The sequence below is a fragment of the Coenobita brevimanus genome, chromosome 13, assembly GCF_032717465.1.
Source record: "Coenobita brevimanus isolate Jiangsu-jjx chromosome 13, ASM3271746v2, whole genome shotgun sequence".
In the NCBI taxonomy this organism is placed as follows: domain Eukaryota; kingdom Metazoa; phylum Arthropoda; class Malacostraca; order Decapoda; family Coenobitidae; genus Coenobita; species Coenobita brevimanus.
Genome location: NC_136966.1, coordinates 22884511 through 22904835, shown reverse-complemented (window position 1 = coordinate 22904835; position 20325 = coordinate 22884511).

The window sequence follows — 20325 nt, the reverse complement described above, 5'->3', positions numbered from 1 at the left end:
GCCTGAGTGGATGTACCTACACTAATGGTTGAACTTTTGTTCTTAATTTTGCAAGTCTCGATACATCTATCCAAACATGGTAATAATGATTTCTGAGTGTAGTTGCTGTAACTTCCTGTACGTCTACTTCTCAACCTCAAAAAAATCCCTCTAACTCCCTATCTATCATTCCAGCTAAAACAGTAACTCCCTGCCTGCTAACATGAGTCCCATCCCAACCATACAAGGCACTCCGTCCATAAAACCGGTCCTAGGTGTCTATGAAAGGTATTGCATTATCTTTGCAATACCTTTCAAGGCGGCAATTAAACCTATTGCCCTGCTCAACCACTCCCTCCCAACTCGCCACCTGGGTAAAACACCGAGCACTACAGGGGTTCCTCCCCTCTCCCGAACCTTCTCTAACATCAACTTATACTTCTACCACAGTACCTCACTCTTCTATCTATCTATCTATCTATAGCCCGACGCCCTAATCCCGCAAAGGGTGGCCGCAGACAAAACGCCTCCAAGTCACTCTGTCACCCACCATTTGACTCCCCTCCCCCCAACTCACCCCCCCCTCCCTCATATACCTCTCAACTCCATCCCTCCACCTCATCCTCGGGCTACCCCTCCCTCTCCTTCCCTCCACCTCACCTACATACACCCTCTTAGTCAGTCTTTCATTCTCCATTCTCTCCACATGTCCAAACCACCTCAGTGTATTTCTCCTAATCTTTTCAACCACATCCACATCTACCCCACAACGTTCCTTCACTTCTTCATTCGTCAACCTGTCCCTCCACGTCACTCCACATGCTCCTCTCAAGTAACTCATTTCCACTGCTCTCACTCTTGACTTGTTCCCCTCTTGCAATTCCACGCCTCGCTTCCATACGTCAGGGTAGGGATCACAATACTATCATGCAGTGACTTCTTAACTTCCATACTCACCTCCCTATTTCTCATCACTGCTTTCAGTGTACCAACAACCTTTCTTCCCTTCTGTACCCTTTCACGTACTTCATCCCCCAAAGTTCCATCCTTACTCATCACACTACCCAAGTACTTGAATGCACTCACACTCTCCATATCCTCACCATCCAACCTCATTGTACATTCTGTGACTTCATTCCTCTCAAACACCATAACTTTACTTTTGTTTACATTAACTTTCAGCTTTCTACTCCTACACACTGTCCCAAATTCATTCACCAAACCTTGCAACTCCCATTCATCTTCACTCAACAATACTGTATCATAAGCAAACAGCAACACCGGAAGCTTCCAAATCTCACCCTCATTCATTAGGGCCACCCCCACATCCACTGCCCTACCTCGTACCTCCTTTACAACCCCATCCATATATATATTAAACAGCCATGGAGACATTACACACCCCTGTTTCAGTCCCACATTGAGATCAAAGAACTCACTCACCTCACCATCCACTCGCACCGTAGCCCTAGCTCCCTCGTACATACTCTTCACAGCACTTAACAATTTCCCCTCCACTCCATATATTCTTAATACCTTCCACATACCTTGCCTATCTATTCTGTCATAAGCTTTCTCCAAGTCCATGAAGGCAGCATACACTTTCCTTCCCTTCTCTAGATACTTCTCCACTAAACATCTTAGAACAAATATCTGATCTACACACCCTTTTCCCTTCCTAAATCCCCCTTGTTCTTCTCCAACTAGCTCCTCTGTCATATGCCTAACCCTGTCAATGAGTATTCTACCATATATTCTACCAGTCACACTAAGAAGGCAAATACCCCTATGGTTACCACATACTTCTCTCTCCCCTTTTCCTTTGTACAGAGGAACAATTATACCTGATTTCCAGTCCTCTGGAACTCTTCCCTCTTCCCAAGCCAATCTACACAACTTCCATATCCACTCCACAACAATCTCACCCCCATACCTAAGCATTTCACCACACACTCCATCAATTCCTGGGGCCTTTCCCAGCTTAATCTTCTTCATCGCTTCCACTACTTCCGACCTACTCTTATGGCTACTAATATCATTGCCTCCTACACTGAGGCACACAGTGGGTTTGTCACCACTATCCTTCAGTATACTTGAAATTTTCTCTATCACATTAGCCACCCTGGCCCCTGGGAGACACACATGTTTAGCGGGTTGCATATACATGGCTCTGTTAAGAAATCTCACCTGGGAGTCTCCAACAACAGCAACATTTTTCTTACCTTTCTCGTTCTGATTATGCTTACCTGTACAGGAAGTTCTCTCACCGTCCTTCTTCTCTACTTCCCTCTCTGCCTTCCTAGTGCGTCGAAGGCATTAGTGGTCTTAATTTCCGTTTGCTTCTTAAGAGTGAACTTTGTTGCACCCTTGTGAACTTATGTCCAACCTTCAGCCTTTTTCACTCTCTCCTCCAACATCTCCTCCAACAATTCCCTCATTTGTGAGTTCTCCTGCCTGAGAATTTGTACCTCCCGCTTCAGTTCGAAAAGTTCCTCCTTTGATTCAAGGTAGTCCTTTTCAATACCTGCAGTGGGGACACAGCTCTCTGCCAAGGAAGCCATTATACACAAATTCACACAAGGTAGCACAGCACTATCAATTGTCACTACAGATCACTACAATACACTAGCACAGCACTTTCATGGATCACTTGCACAGCACTATCACAGGTCACTACAACACACTACCACAACACCATCACAGATCACTAAAACACACTAGCACAACACTATCAGGTCACTAGCACGTCTGAGCAGACTGACCTCATGAGAGAGAGAGAGAATTCAGGAATGCATGTCAAGAGGGATGAATGAAAGAAAATTTTCGTTGGCCATTCACCTGATGCACTTATGAATACCTCACGCATTTTATGGTAAATGTATGTATGACCTAACTCCAACTTAAATATATGTTTGTTTTGTCTAAACTTATATCCTGTCTAAGCATATGCTCATCTGCTTTAAATTTGTACTTAACTTGATGCTATTTTCTTACATATGTGCGTGAATATATGTTTTAATAATTTTTAAAATAATATGTGGCTCCCTTACCTAAATTCTAATGCTAATATATTGCCTAAACGCTTACCTCTCTCTCTCTCTCTCTCTCTCTCTCTCTCTCTCAATTTCAAATAATATATATATATATATATATATATATATATATATATATATATATATATATATATATATATATATATATATATATATATAATCAGAAAGGTAAAAGCTTACTGTTGGTATGATGAGCAGGTTCTTCGATCATTACCTCCCTCCCCATGAAATTTATAGCGGTATGTACAGTATATACTTGCCTTGCTTTGATAATTTTAGTTTTTATGAACGTAATGAAAAATGTTGTAGATTCATGGTCTTAACCAACCGCGATAGCGAAGCTGGTATTGTTTCCAGTGTGTGTGTGTGTGTGTGTGTGTGTGTGTGTGTGTGTGTGTGTGTGTGTGTGTGTGTGTGTTAGCAGGATAACTTCGCAACCGCTCAAGATATCATCACAAAATTTTACATGTGTGAAGTAGGAAAAAAAAATCGTTCACGAGTTCGAAATTAGTGAAAGTGGGTCAGGGTCTGTCTGTCTGTTACCACGATAACTTCGCAAACACTCAAGATATCATCACCAAATTTTTTGGGGGTGTAGTGTGGATGAAAATCAACTACGAGTACTGTTATCGCCCGCCTTCAGAAGGCGGGCCCTATGTATAAAGTACCAGAGACTCTCCTACTCCAGCGGGAATTAAGCCAAACACTCAGAGGTAGTGGAGAAAGGGACTTACTTATATTTAGCAGCATTAGCAGGGGGCAGGGAACGGTCTTGGCAAAACACTATAGATAAGACGACTGGAGAGGAAAATAGCAGTCGAGGAGGGAAGATGTGGAGGACGATGAGTAGAGTGACGACAGACGATGGAGGTGAAGGGGTGAGGGGAGAAGGGGACAGGAGAAGGGGTTGAGCTGTGGAAAGGAGAGAAGAACGTGTGAAGGGGAAAGAATGAGGGGTAGAAGGGAAAGAAGAAAGAGACGGAAAGGAGAGAACGAGGGGTGAAGGGGAGGGAAAGAGGAGAAGAGAGGAAAGAAAGAAGAGATGGAAGCGAGAGAAGAACGGGTGGAGGAAAGAGCAAGAAGGCTGGAGGAAAGAAGAGGACGAATGGAGATGAGACTTGGAAGTGTGGAGGGCAAGAGAATATGAGGTGGAGGGAAGAGAAGAAGGGGCAGGGGGAGAGAAGAAGAAGGGGGTGGTAAGGAGACAGGAAGGGGTGAAGGGGGAGTAAAGAGAGGGTAAGGGGGAGAGAATAAGAGAATGGGGGAAGAGAGAGAGAAAAAAGAAAACAGAAGGGTGAAGGGGAGAGAAGAAGGTGTGGAAGGTAGAGAAATAGGGATAGAGGAAAGAGAAGGGGTTGCGAGGGAGAGAATGAATGGGGAGGAGAGGGGGTGGGACGTGACCGCCGGATTTAACACCTTGCTAGTGGGCGAGGCTTGTAAGCTTTTCTTATAAAAGAAGGAAGACAGGGACACTGGAAGAGGTGGAGGGATTGACTTGAGGATGAGAGGAAGGAAACTAGAAGAATAGAGAAAGGAATGGAAAAAGGTGAATGAAGGGGGGGAGAGAAATGGAAGAAACCAGATACATGGAGAAAGAACAAGTATACTAGTAATGTCAAGGATACAGGAACATAAATCGACAGGCGACCTCAACAATGTACGACCTCAACGATGTACTGTATAAGGAAAGAAAGAAGCAGGTTGGGAAGAGTGATTATGGAAGACAGGATGCAACAGGACGAAAGGAAAGGGATGAAAGAAAGGAGAGAGAGAGAGAGAGAGAGAGAACCAAATAACAGTAAAGGAATTATAAGAACAGAATAACCAACATTTCCAGTTCCCCTCGGATATATGAATCAGCCACTTTTTCTTGACGTGACAAAAGACATCCCAACCTTCTTATTTACAACTGTAAGCAAAAGGTCGCCGACAGTCCTCTGCCAGTATTGTGTCCTGCCATCCATATTTCTCATTCCTCCCTACACAACAAGGCCTATCCTTCCTTCTCATGCCCCGTTATCATCCTTGTTGCTGTCATATAAAAATAGGTCATGTAAAACCGTCCACTGTCCAGCAGGGGAAGAAACGTCGATGAACTAGTGCATGTGGTTGTACACTTGAAGTCACAGAAAGGGATATCGACTCTCTCTCTCTCTCTCTCTCTCTCTCTCTCTCTTGCTCCGGTTATTTGCTTCCTGTCACCCTGCACCCTTTTCTATCCTTTCTTTCCCACTTCTTTCTTTCATTCCCCATTTCTTTCTTGCATTCTCGCCCTTTCTGCCAGCTTCTCTCCATCCTTTACCTTCTTTCCCCTCTCTTCTTTTATCTTCCTTCTCTCTCAAATGTATTATTCTTGTCCTCCCTACCGCCCTTTCTTCTTCAGCTCCTTCTTTTCATCCATGTCATCTTTCCCATCCTTCCTCTCTTTTCCTCTTTCCATTCTTATTCTCTGTTCGTTCTTCCCTCCCACCACTTTCCCCTTTAATAATTTTGTTTTCTCTTTTTCTTGTGGTTTCCTCTCTTTAACCCACTAATGTTCGAGAACCTGAAGTATTTTACCCCAGGAACGGTCAAGTTATTACAAGCAAGCGAGCTATGCTTACTCAGATAAATGTGGAAATGTGTGGCCAGGTTTGGCCCAGCCCTACCCTGCCCGGCCCGGCCCAACCGTCACCCTAAGCAGAAGCTGATGACTTAACTCCTTTGTGAAGCAGAGCTGATATTTTATCTGCATGTAACACACCCATTCAATATTTTTTTCCACTAATAACTCCCTCATATAGGCGTAGGAACCCATTGGAATGTCGAGTTTACTAAGGGAGTGTTCGGCTCTAATTGGTGAACGCCTCAGTTACGAAATCAAATTTTAAAAATATTTTCCACCTTAACACTGTATTTTTGGCGTCAACTCTAGCAATTAAATGTCGGAGATTCAGCTTATAGGTTTATTTTATATAAGAGGGAAATTCTGATAACATAGCTCTCGCTCGCTCGTGCCGCGCTCGCAAAGTGCTCCTTACTGGTTTTATGTAGCTGAGAGTGAGTAGTGTATATTGGAGACTGAGGGTGGTAATGTTTTCATTGTCAACCCACCCTTCGTCTTGATAGCCGGAGTGTTTTACTCCAGCTAGCGGCAGACGATCTTAATAAATTGATGGTGAGTTATGATAACTTGAACTGCAGTAATCTATCCTTTACTTTAGCATTCTTTTTCCCTTCCGCACCTCTTCCTTTTACCTCCCCATTCAATTTCTGTTCTTTCTTTTCACTCGTTTTCTCTCTTTTTTTTTTTTTTTTTTTCAATACTCTCATTAACCCCTCCCCCCCACATTTTTTTTTATAGTCCCCCTCCCTCAATCCATTTTCCTCGTTCCATCCTCTCTTCCATTCTTACCCTTCATATTCTTTAAACTCTTCGTGTCTTTCTTTTCAATTCTTTTCCATTAATCCTCTCATCCTTTCTTTCTCTCCTTCGGTACATCCCCTCACTTCTCACACTCTTTTTCTCCCTCAGATATTCTTCTTCTTCTTCATTCTTTCTTTCCATCATCTTCTTCCTTCCAGACTTTACTCTTATTATTCTGTAGTTTTCCTTTCTTTCCTTCATTTCATTCCCTCCCCCCATATTTTCCAGCCCTTCTCCTCTATTCTCCTACTTCCACCTTTTGCTTCTTACTTCTAACTTTTCTCTCTCTATCATTCTCCTTATTCCATCTCTCCATTCCTTCCAGTTCTCTCATACATTCACCTTCTCTGTCTGTCTGTCTGTATCTCTCTCTCTCTCTCTCTCTCTCTCTCTCTCTCTCGTGTCATTCAATTTTAACTCCGCTCATTTTATGACCCTCCTAAATATCTTTTTATCTTCAGACCCAGCTTCATTTTGTTTTATCTTACAGTCAAAAAGTTTTCTTGGTTTCCGTTTTTGTTATCCCCTCATTTCCCTTTCTTGTTTTTATATTATTTGCCCCTTTTAATGCCGAACCAATTTTAATAATCTTCCTTATTAAAAATTTTTCAACTCTCTCTCTCTCTCTCTCCTTTCCTCTTTTCCCTGCTCAGGATATTTGTTCTTTGTCTTCCAGTCACCCGACACCATCTTCTGTCCTTTCCTTCTCTCTTCTGTCTTTCCTTCCCTGTTTCTTGTCTCCATTCTCGCCTGCCCCCAATTTTCCTCGCTTCTCTCCATCCATTTCCTTCCTTCCTCCCTCATTCTGCCTTCCTTCCCTCTTTCCACTATATAATTCTTGTTCTCCCTGCCTCCTTTTTTTCCTTCATCTCCCCTGATTTCTTCCGTTTCCTCTTCATCACCGTTCCACTCTTTTCCTCTCTCCATATATATTCTTTCTTCGTTCTTCGCTTCCATCACTTTCATCCTTTAATTCCACTCCTTTCCTACATTATTATCATTTCCTCTTTTTAACCCATTCATGTTCGAAATCCAAAATTATTTTACCTTAACTTATGTTAAGCCATTTTCACCAGCCACGATAGCAAAGCTGATATGGTTTTCCATTTCTGTGTGTGTGTGTGTGTGTGTGTGTGTGTGTGTGTGTGTGTGTGTGTGTGTGTGTGTGTGTGTTAACACGATAACTTCGCAACTGCTCAAAATATCATCACAAAATAATACAGGTGTGTAGTAGGGATGAAAATCTCCTACGAGTTCACAATTGGTGAAAGTAGATCAAGGTCTGTGTGTCTGTTACCACGATAACTTCGCAACCTTTCCTTCTTGCTGGAAGTTTGCTCTCAATCAGCCAGTTCCAACGCAAGGTGACCATTCCCAGCCCTCTAACTATCGCCAAGTTGCTTTAACATCCTGTGTCTCAAAAGTTTTCAAGTCAATTCTTAACAGAATAATTGTAAAGCACCTTTCCTATCACAACGTTCTTTCTGATCGTCAGTATGGGTTCCGTCAGGGACGCTCCACTAGTGATCTTCTCACCTACCTTTCAGACTCCTGGTTTATCCTCCTTGCAGGACTTTGGCGAAAGCTTTGCCACTGCACTTGACATCTCAAAGGCTTTCGATCGAGTCTGGCATAAATCTTTAATTTCCAAACTGCCCTCATATGGTTTATATCCTTCTATCTGTGCCTTCATGTACAGCTTCATTTCTGGTCGTTCTATAGCCGCTGTTGTAGACGGCCATCGTTCTTCTCCTAGATCTATCAACAGTGTTCCTCAGGGTTCTGTCCTATCACCAATTCTCTTCCTTTTATTCATCAATGACCTTCTAATCTGTACATCTAACCCTATCCACTCGTACGCTGATGATTCCACCCTTCACCATTCCATTCGGTTCCCGCAACGTCCATTTCAGCAGTTACTTCAACAAACAAGGGATGAGGCTATGGCACACTTAATGTCTGACTTGGCTCGTATTTCTGTCTGGGGTAAAAATAATCTTGTTGTATTTAATGCATCAAAGACTCAGGTCTAACACCTATCAACCCGACAAAATCTTCCTCAGGAGTATCCACTAATGTTTAATAATATCCAGCTCAATCCTACATCATCGCTGAACATGCTTGGGGTTTCATTCACTCGAGACTTGTCTTGGAAAGATCATATTACATCTCTTATAAGATCTGCTTCCAAGAGATTAGGTGTGCTAAGCCGACTCCATACCTTCTTTACCCCTGCACAGTTGTTGACTTTATACACAGGTTTTATAAAACCTATGTACAACTCTCATTTGTGCGGAGGCTTCCCACATACAACTCTTCTCAGTAGGGTGGAGTCAAAAGCTTTTCGTCTTATTAACTCTCCTCCTCTTACTGGCTCCCTTCAACCTGTCTCTGTTGCATCTTTTTCTCTTTTCTATTGCTACTTCAATTGTCAGTACTCCTTTGAACTGTCTGCTTGCATCCCTCCATCTCTACAACGGGCGCGTAGCACCCGTCTAGCAACAAACTCTCATTCCTTTTCTGTCCAACTCTCAATGCAAGAGTCAACTGTTACTCCCAGTCCTTCATTTATGCAACAGGTGAACTCTGGAACTGTCTCACTACGTCTGTATATCTTACTTCCTATGATCTCCAGTCTTTCAAACGCAGTGTGTCCAGGCATCTCGAAATGAACGGATCTTGAATTTGGCTCTCCTTTGTTTTATTTTGTCTTTTTTCCTTGGAAAGAACGGTTGCGGGCTCCTGGCCTTTGGTTTCTTCTTCCTTGCATAAAAAAAAGAAACTCTCAAGATACCATCATAAAACATTACATGTACTGTATGTAGTATGTGTGAAAATCTACGGGTTCGAAATTGGTAAAAGTAGGTCAAGATCAAGGTCATATTCCGAGCCGTGCTACATATGTAGCGGCTCGCGGCTGGTTTGATTTTCCCATTGGGGGGGGGGGGCTCTAGTATTTAAATGAGAGTGAATGTGTGAGACTGGAAGTGCTAATACTGTCACAGTCAACCCACTCATGTTCGAGAGAACTAGAGTCTTTTTTATTAATTTTATTTATTTATTTTTTTTTATGTCAGCTAGCGGCAGAGGATCTAATCAAGCGGTTAGTGAGTTATAGTAGCCTGAACATCAGTCTTCCTTCCATTCTTTTTTTTTCATTCTTTCTCCCTTACTCTGCATCACGTATTCCTTTCATTCGTACAATTTTCTCTTTGTGCTCTTTCTTCCGATAATTTCATATTAGCATTATTTTCCACTTCACTTACTTCTTTTTATTCTCTCTACCTCTTCACTTCCGCATTTCCTAGCTCTCTTCGATTTCTTTCCTTCTAACTTTTCCCTCCCTTCTTTTCTTTCTTGTCCATCATTCTCCGTTTACTTCGCCATTCTTTCTCTTCATCCTTTCCTGTCTCCTTCACTTACCCCGAGTGTCCCTCTCTAAATACTTATATTTGCTTACTTTTTTCTCCATCCTTTTCTCCAACATTCCTTCTCCCTCTTTCTCATTATCTTCCTTCCTTTCCTTCTCTTCTTTATCCCTCCATCATTCCGTGGTTTTTCTTCCTTCCTCCTTTCTCTACCATTTACTTTTTATTTTTTCCCATCTTTCTCTCTTTCGTTCTCCTCCTGTCTGTTTATTTCTCAGAGTCTTTTCCCACATCCCTCCCACATCCACTCTTTGTTTCTTTCCTTTATTTTCATCTCATTCACTTTCCACACCATTCATTTTATGAGTCAACTTATATCGTTTCATCTATCTTTTACGTTTTTCTTTCTTCATCTCCTCATAAACTTACCTTCTTTTCCCTTCATCCTTAAATATATTTTTGTATTTATTTCCTACTTTCATTATGCATTCACTCTGCCAATTAAAAACAATTCTTTTCCTGTTTCTACCAAAACCTCTCTCTCTCTCTCTCTCTCTCTCTCCCCTAGTCCACCAGCATGGCTTCGTTAATTGTGTTTATGTTTAAATAACACGAATTGGAGAGAGAGAGAGAGAGAGAGAGAGAGAGAGAGAGAGAGAGAGAGAGAGAGAGAGAGAGAGAGAGAGAAGGGGGGGGATTGGGATGGGGATTGAGGGCGGGTGGTGCGGGGAACTGGAAGAATGATGCAATTTAACCACTAAGCCCCAATGAATGCAAGTTTCAGAATCTCCCCACCAACACATTGAATGCAGCGGCTGGTACTGAGATGTTGGTATGGCCTCGCACAAATGTGGCAGAAGATCTATTATCCAAATTTCTATTTATTCAGGTGCTTGTTTATCCAATCACGTGATTATCTAAGTACTTGATTATTTAGAACTTGATCTTTCGATAGACTTCTACAGAGAGGCAGCAACAGCACATGCCTCTGTCTCCTCTCCGCACTGTTGCATCATTATCACTTTTTACAGCTCCTCTAAACTGTCTGCATGCATCCCCCCACCTCTAAAGACGGGCGTGTAGCACCCGTCTAGCAACAAACTCTCATCCCTTTCCTGTTCAACTCTCTAATGCAAGAGTTAACAGTTACTCCCAGTCTTTCATTCATGCAACACGTCGACTCTGGAACTGTCTCCCTCTGGCCGCATTTCCTACTTCCTATGATCTCCAATCTTGCAGATGCACTGTGTCCAGGCATCTCAAAAAAAAAAAAAGCATCTTGAATTTGGCTGTCTTTTGTATTGTTTTTGTTTTTTGTTCTTGAAAGGAACGGTGTGTGGGCTCTTAGCCTTTGATTCCTTCTTCCTTGGATTAAAAAAAATATATATGATGAGCCTCTTAGTACCTGTTTCGGATGATTTGGCCTTTTTTTACATGGCTTCTGTGATTTTGTAGTTGTCACGGGGGGATGTGAGTTTATATATTAAAAATGCTTAGATGTTGCTTGAAAATAGAGACTAGGAATTGACTTGGTAAAATCAAGCAGTAAGTTTTACTTTATGCCGGCTTACATCGCCGAGTCTCTAAGGACGAGAATTTATAAACTTTCTCAACAGTACACACCAGAAACTAATTACTCACACATGCTGTTTATTAGTACTGTTAGCCTCTTGAGAAAAATGACTCCACCCCTGACAATCAGTAAATAATGCCATTATTGATAAACAGGTTCTTGCCGGTGCATTAACTCCTGGCTGGCACAACGGATTTAAACTTGATACAAAAGAACTGGCCTAAGTACCAGTAATGAATAATGTAAAGCATTTGTGCAAACTAGGAGCGGCAACTAAAATAAGCTTAACGTGGAGAAATAAAACACGAGAAATAAAACACATTAAGCTCAAAGAAAAAGAACTGTAAATTTATTAATTACACTTAAATAAATTTACTTTACATGAGTCTCAAAAATGAATTCAAAATAACAAGGAGAATACACTCACTCGCTCATTCAAAAGCTAACACACTTAAGCCTAGAAAAAATGAAAAGAAATACTGGTCAGTGGAGGGTAGCTGAGCGAAAAGAACTGGGCACCTGTGCAGGACAGCAGATGCTGCAATTCACTAAACCCTCTTCGCCAATTCACCGTCTAGGTGGAGAGTTCAGGAACTCGCTGTACAACGGCGGCGCTGAATTACGCTGGGCACAATGATCTTACTCTCGCAACGATTCAGAGCTGACTAACTTCAAACTATGAAAGAGAGGGAGGGATGGCCGTGTTCGAACTTCAATGGTCAACGGAAAGAAAGTGAGCGATATATACTCACAATAAATCACTCAGTGAAGGCACTAATGTCGTGCATAAGAATGATCACTTGTGAAAGAGTGAGAAATGTTCTGAAAACCATCCCGATCGAGTGAATATGAGGACGGTTGAACTGAGTGATGCCCAGTGGGTAATTTCACTAGAATTCATGTTTTTCTCACTGATATAAAATGTCACGAATTTATAAATATGCTCGTGCGAATTCGTGACATTACACCCCATCGAAATCAAATTTTTCTTTAGAAAAATATTACGATATACATACACATAAATCCTAACTCAGTCACACAAGATTCACACTGTGGTGTGTGTACTACCCTGCTACATGAGAAAATCACTGTCGCCCATGAGCGTAAAAACCTCGTATTTACGTTAATAGAAGCAAGCTTGAGGAAAAAACTCCGTGACGACGGTGATAAATCCTGTACTCAGGTCAAACTGAGCGAAAAGTTCGTTACATTTACATAAACAACTAATTGTTATGTAGTGTGATGTATGTAATACATGGTATAGGTGTGACAGTTATGATGTAACTGTGCCTACGTGTAAAATTATGTAATACAACTCTATCTATCACTCTATCTATAGCCCAACACCCTAATCCCGCAAAGGGTGGCAGCAGACAAAACGCCTCCAAGTCGCTCTGTCACCCACCATTTGACTACCCTCCCCCCAACTCACTCCCCCCTCCCTCATATACCTCTCAACTCCATCCCTCCACCTCATCCTCGGTCTACCTCTCCCTCTCTCTCCCTCCACCTCACCTACATACACCTTCTTAGTCAGTCTTTCATCCTCCATTCTCTCCACATGTCCAAACCAATCTTCTCAACCACATCCACATCCACCCCACAACGTTCCTTCACTTCTTCATTTGTCAACCTGTCCCTCCATGTCACTCCACATGCTCCTCTCAAGTAACTCATTTCCACTGCTCTCACTCTTGACTTGTTCCTCTCTTGCAAGGTCCACACCTCGCTTCCATACGTCAGGGTAGGGATCACAATACTATCATGCAGTGACTTCTTAACTTCCATACTCACCTCCCTATTTCTCATCACTGCTTTCAGTGAACCAACAACCTTCCTTCCCTGCTGTACCCGTTCACGCACTTCATCCTCCAAAGTTCCATCCTTACTCATCACACTACCCAAGTACTTGAATGCACTCACACTCTCCATATCCTCACCATCCAACCTCATTGTACATTCTGTGACTTCATTCCTCTCAAACACCATAACTTTACTTTTGTTTACATTAACTTTCAGCTTTCTACTCCTACACACTGTCCCAAATTCATTCACCAAACTTTGCAACTCCTATTCATCTTCACTCAACAATATTGTATCATCAGCAAACAGCAACACCAGAATCTTCCAAATCTCACCCTCATTCAATAGAGCCACCCTCACATCCACTGCCCTACCCTGCACCTCCTTTACAACCCCATCCATATATATATTAAACAGCCATGGAGACATCACACAACCCTGTTTCAGTCCCACATTGAGATAAAAAAATTCACTCAGTTCACAATCCACTCGCACCGTAGCCCTAGCTCCTTCGTTCATACTTTTCACAGCATTCAACAATTTCTCATCCACTCCATATATTCTTAATACCTTCCACATACCTTGCCTATCTATTCTGTCATAAGCTTTCTCCAAGTCCATGAAGGCAGCATACTCTTTCTTTCCCTTCTCTAGATACTTCTTCACTAAACATCTTAGAACAAATATCTGATCTACACACTCTTTTCCCTTTCTAAGTCCCCCTTGTTCTTCTCCAACTAGCTCCTCTGTCATATGCCTAACCCTATCAATGAGTATTCTACCATATATTTTACCAGTCACACTAAGAAGGCAAATACCCCTATGGTTACCACATACTTCTCTCTCCCCATTTCCTTTATATAAAGGAACAATTATACTTGATTTCCAGTCCTCTGGAACCCTTCCCTCTTCCCAAGCCAATCAACACAACTTCCATATCCATTCCACAACACTCTCACCTCCATACCTTAGCATTTCACCACACACTCCATCAATTCCTGGGGCCTTCCCCAACTTGATCTTCTTCATTGCTTCCACTACTTCCGTCCTTCTGATCTCTTCCTCCCTCCTCTCATCTCTCCTTCTCCCAGTCATTCCCCAACCACTTATACTCGCACTGCTCTCACTCTCTACATTCAATATGTCTTAAAAATGCTCCTTCCATCTCCTCAGTTTCTCTCTCTTCTCCACCAACAATCTATTATTCCTATCTTTCACTCCCCTACTATTTCCCCTTTCACACTGCCTTACTTTCTTTACCTCCTTCCAAAACAATTTCTTACTCTCCCTCGATTTCACACTCAGATTCCTCCCAAACTCTTCATCCACTTTCTTCTTACTCTCCTTCGCTAGTCTCTTCACCTCCCTTCTCCTACTCACATATACCTCTCTCTTCTCTCTCTCATCTTCTTCCCTACCTCTGCTCGCTAACCATTCACTATATGCCTTCTTCTTTTGTTCCACAGCTCGTTTCACCTCATCATTCCACCATGCTGTCCCTTGCACACCCTTGCATCTCCTCCTCACTCCACAAACCACCTCACACGCTGCGCCTATCTCTTCCGTAAATATCTTACATACGTCTTCCACCCCTTCCATCTGCTCTAGCTCATACCTTCCCAATCTTTCTTCCAATATGCTCTTATACTCTGCCGTTTTCTCACTATCTTGCAACTTCTCCACTCTTCTCATAGGAGCTGTTTCCTCCTGTCTTCCTCTTCGTCTCCTCAACCATTTTCTTTGCAGCTTTACCTTGGCCATCACTAAGTGATGGTCCGAGACTCCATTCCCCCACCCTCTCCACACTCTTGCATCCAACACTTGTCTTCTCATTCGCTCATCCACACACATGTAGTCTATCATTGCCTTTCGTTCAACAAGTTCACCATCCATCCTCCTCATTACTCTCCATGTATACCGGTGGATCATCTTATGTTGAAAGTATGTGTTGGCTATTGACAACCCCTTACCAGCACAGATGTCCACCAAAGCACTACCATTCCCATCTACGTCAGCTGGCACACCCCACTGACCAACCACTCCATCCACTCGTACATTCCCAACTTTGCCATTCATGTCTCCAGTCAAAAGCACTCTCTCGCTGCTCTCAAATTTGTCCATACATGCTTTGACTCTCACCCAAAACTCATATTTCACTCTTGCCACTTGGTCCCCTGTCGGAGCATACACACACACACACAATCGCCCACGCTTGTATACCTACTTTCATCCTCACCCATACAATCCTTGCACCCACTGTTCCATACTCTCTTATATTCTCCTTCCACTTCTTGCTTATCATCAGACATACTCCCTCTCTTGCCCTCTCATTCTCATTAACTCCCACACATATACCTAAACCATATTCCCATTCTCTCACCCTTTCACCTTCCCATTTAGTTTCAGTCAATCCACATATATCCACTCTTGCATCCTCAAGCACCTGAACAATCTCTCTCTCTTTCACTTCATCATTCACTCCTCTCACATTCCATGTTCCCACCCTCAGAATGTCCTTTGTCCATTCCTTAGTCATCAACGTATGGTCCATCCTGGTCCGAGGCGCTTTATTCGCTTTTTTAGTTAGTTCTTTTTACGGGGTGGGGCACTAACCCACCACCAACCAATTTAGTCACCTCGTACAACAAGCAAGGACACTGGGGGAGTATTCTTGAAACCCCCCTACCCCCAGGGGGTAATACAAATCAATAGTAAATAATGGCAACAAGGCAGAAGAGAAGAGGCAGCAGCATGCGGCAGAGACGATCAGCTGATCTCCATGACAAAATTGCTACACCCACCAGCTGCACCTGCAAAAGCAATCAAGGTGGAGCATCAAAAGTGTCAGTGCGACAAACAATCTTTATTAAATTACAATTTCTCTGCCTAGCAGTCGGTATGTACACTACAAAAAGTACGCCCTAGCCAAAAATTTTAAGTGACAGACAAGCTTTGTACATTCGAGGTCGCCATTATTTTCGTATTGGATACATTATTAACCAGGAAACATGGTCCCAGGACGGAGAGCCAAGCGAAAAGACTGGGTGTCTGTGCAGGACATCAAATGCTGCAATTCGCCAAGCCAAAGGGCCCAATTTACTGGTTAAATCCTAAACCTACTTTATTATTAACCAGGAAACGTGGTCAAACTGAGTGAAAAGACTGGGCGCCTGTGCAGGACATCAAACACTGCAATTTGCTAAGCCAAAGGACCCAGTTTACTGGTTAAACCCTACTCTACACTTATGATTAACATTGGCAAGCTGAGAATCCCTACGCACTCTGGGGCAGGTCACATTTTAACACCCACTGTGAGTGTGAACACTCATGTGGATAATGTGCATTATCCGGGAATCCTCAGAGAGGCCCACAGCTTGAGACACCACAAGGTAATTCATACACAGCCTCGGACTGTCTCTGCGGGGTTCTCGAACTTCCCCTTTAACCTACGGTACATGTGTATGTACAGGCCCTGGACATAATGTGTCCTGTGGGGCCAATGGGCGAGACATCAGATCTGCACCCACATTACCACTGCCCTGTCTCTCAACTGCTTCAGAGATTATGGGTGTGATTCAAATGGCACAGGAAGGACATGTCCCTAATTGGTGGTACATGGACACACATTGCAGGAACGCATGAAACTATCTACTGTATTTCTTGTCCCATTCCTGGTCAGAAAAAGTCAATATGGATGCGACCCTGGGTTTTCCTTTTGCCCAGGTGACCTCCTGAGACTGAACAATGACCCCATTTTAACACTGCTAGGTGATACTTAGTGGGAACAACAAACTGCAGTCGAACCTTGCCCTGGGTTGTTCGTGATTCACGGTACAGCCGTCCTTGTTTATGAAGGAACTTGCCTTGACCTCCCTGTGAATACTTAATAACTCTACCTTTTTGTTTCTTCCACACGGCAGCAAGTGTCGGGTCAGAATGTTGTTCTTGATCAACATCTTGGCTACAAATCAGATCTTGCGGCGATGCAATGGTCACCGGGGTGACACAGATCGGAGCCTCGGCCATGGCTCATGTAACTGTAGCCAAAGCCTGAGTAGCGTCATCTACAGCGCAACTGTTTTTAACACCCGGTATGTTGCTGATAATGAGGTCAAACAAAGGTTCTGGCATGACAACAGCAGCTGTCAAGCCAGTGTAGAAAGGGGATGCCACCTGGATTCGTGCCTCAGGGAACAATCTCACTGATCCATCAGTAAGTCTAACTTGGATCTGCTTACCCGTATACTTATCAGGCCAAACTAAACTTTGCTTGACAGAGCAACCTGAGGAGCCATTATCTCTCAGAACTTTAACGGACACACCTCCCACAAACCCTTGCTGAACAAGAAAGGCAGTGTTACTGGTGGAAGGGTCTGAGGAGGTAGCAGCCAGTCATTGGTGAGACTGCGGAATGAATGATGCAGCAAATGTGGTGCCCTGAGAACTAGATGCCTGAGGGGTCGTGCTCACCATCTGAGGAGTTGGAGCATAGACCCCCTGAGATGGAGAGTTCACAGTCACTGGGGAGCTAGTGAACTGTGGGGAAGTACCCATACTGGTGGGGTTGGCACCACTGTGCGTTTGTTGTGGAAAAAAGGGTGCGTTCGCCTCCTGCCTCCGATACACAAAAGTCGATTGTCCTGACTGAGGGTTACGTGGTTTGTCCTTGCTCTGCTGCTGAAATACCAGAACTGCTGGTGGTTAGGATTCTGCTTGTCGTACCACTTCCACTCAGGTTTCTGGGTATTTTGCCCCTGGTCCTTCTTCTGTGGTTTGTTTGGACCTTGGCCTTTATTCTGAGAATGGCCTTGTTGCTGGGGTTCAGTCTGAGACGGTTTCCCAGATTTGTCAGCTTTCTTGTTCCAGGTGTGTTGCTTACAAGTTTGATACCCGTACGCAGTGAAGAATGCATCAGACTTCTCCACCATTTGGCTGGCATCCTTTACCTGGCAGATCTTAACCCCCCCCATCCCGACATTTTCTGGGCGGTGGTACGACCCAGTCCCGACATTTTTGGACCCTTTTTTTTTTTTTTGGCTCAAACAACCGCTTTTGGTGAGAAACATTGAAAATTCATAGAGAAATCGCTCACCTGAGGTTTAAAATACTCGATCCAGGTAGGAGTACCTCCTTACCTTACAGGGTTTTCTATCAGGCTGGCTGCAAAGAAAACGAGTTCTATGGGAGGATAACTATTCCACACCACTCATAAACAGTATTTATTTATTTATTTGGTACGAATTTATATGTAGTACGAGAGTATATTGGTTTTCAAACGGTAATATAGGCATTATAAGCATTGTTTCACTCACTAACTCATCACCATTCCTGACCTTTTTTTGCCACATTACCTTATCATCATTTCTGTGTTTCTTCCTCTAATGTTTGTCCTCCACATTGTCATCGATTGGGGAATCACTCTGGCCCTGAATTTCATACCGTGACATGACATGGCTTTACTGGCCAGGTCACTGATAACAGGTGAATTGCTGAGAAAAGGGCATGCAAGGGGGGGAGGAGGTCATGCTAGGTAAGGCATTGTCCCTGCCTGGCATCTTGTAGAGGAAGGTGTCCCGTGTATACGTGCCAAAAATCACTCTCGAAAATTGAAAATTGTGCAAATTAGGGACCTTGCAATGTTGCCGCTTTAATTTACGTCTCCGGGATATGAGTGCATATCATGTGAGGACGTGAATTCACGTCTCCGGGACGTGGTGGGTTAAGCTGAGCCATAAGCTCAGCAGGCCACAACTTTTCTAGCTGCGTGTGCAGCATAAGGTCAATTATCCCCTCTCGCGTAGGAGGAGTTTCATCTTTCGCCATCCACTCATCTAAGTAAGCAGTAAGTCGATCAAGAAACTGAACAGCAGTCTCCTTTTCTTGTAAATGCGCCCTCATAAACTGACTCTTGGCGTCGTCAACTGTGAGACCTTACACTTTGACGAGTGCGGCCTTCATCATCTCATACGTGAGATTATCTCCACGAATTCTGTGGAGAATATCGAGGGCAGGACCCTCAAACAAGCTAAGAAACTGGAGCTGCATAGCTGCCTCATCCAGCTGGTACAGCTGAGCCATGTCTTTGAAACGAGCTATGAATGGCTCGATTCACTCGCCTTCCTTGCATAGAGGAAGCTTGATGTGTGGGGTCGCCAGAACTTTTGCAGGGAGAGCGCTCGTGGAGCTTGGGTTAGCTGCACCAGATGTGTCTGAAGCCAAGGAGTCTCGCTTGAGCTTTAACATCTGAAGTTCATGTTTCTCACATGCCTCGCGCTTGGCACATTCGTGTTCTCATTCCCTCTCTCGTTGTTCTCGCTCATATTCATGTTCTCTCTTGAGTTCCTCACGCTGTTCTCGCTCATGTTCACGTTCTCTTTCGCGTTGTTCTAACTCATATTCACGTTATTTTTGCTCGTGCTGACGTTCTCTCTCGTGTTCCTTGCGCTGTTGTCGCTCATGTTTGCGTTGAATTCTATGCTCTTCACGAGCATCATTCTCACGTTGCTGCTCGTAACTAAACCGAGAGAGGACGCAGTCCTTGTTTTGTTCGGGGTCACTAAGCCCCATACTTTGGCTTCCTGTACATATACATTAGTAGTCATGATGCTAACTCAATTAAGGCTGAGTAAACTAAAGATTAAGCACTGACTGCTATTTTGCAGAGAAATGCCAATAATCAAGAGTAAAGAATACAGGCACAGGTTGGTGGTTACCAGTTTCATCTAGTTAAACTGATAAGGAAAGAAAATTAAAAAACACAATTGACTGTGAAAACTATTACGTAAAATTAATAGTAATGAATTAATAACCACCAGTAAGATAGTACCTATAGACTTTAATGATAAATACCTAAGTGTGAGTGAGTGAGTATTATCACATTAATAATTTTAGAGTTAGGAGTTAATATCCTGGAATGAGGTCACCAGATGTCACGGGGGGATGTGAGTTTATATTTTAAAAATGCATAGGTGTTGCTTGAAAATAGAGACAAAGAATTGACTTGTGAAACTCAAGCAGTAAGTTTTACTTTATGTTGGCTTACTTCACCGATTCTCTAAGGACGAGAATTTATAAACTTTCTCAACAGTACACAGCAGAAACTAATTACTCACGCATGCTGTTTGTTAGTACTGTTAGCCTCTT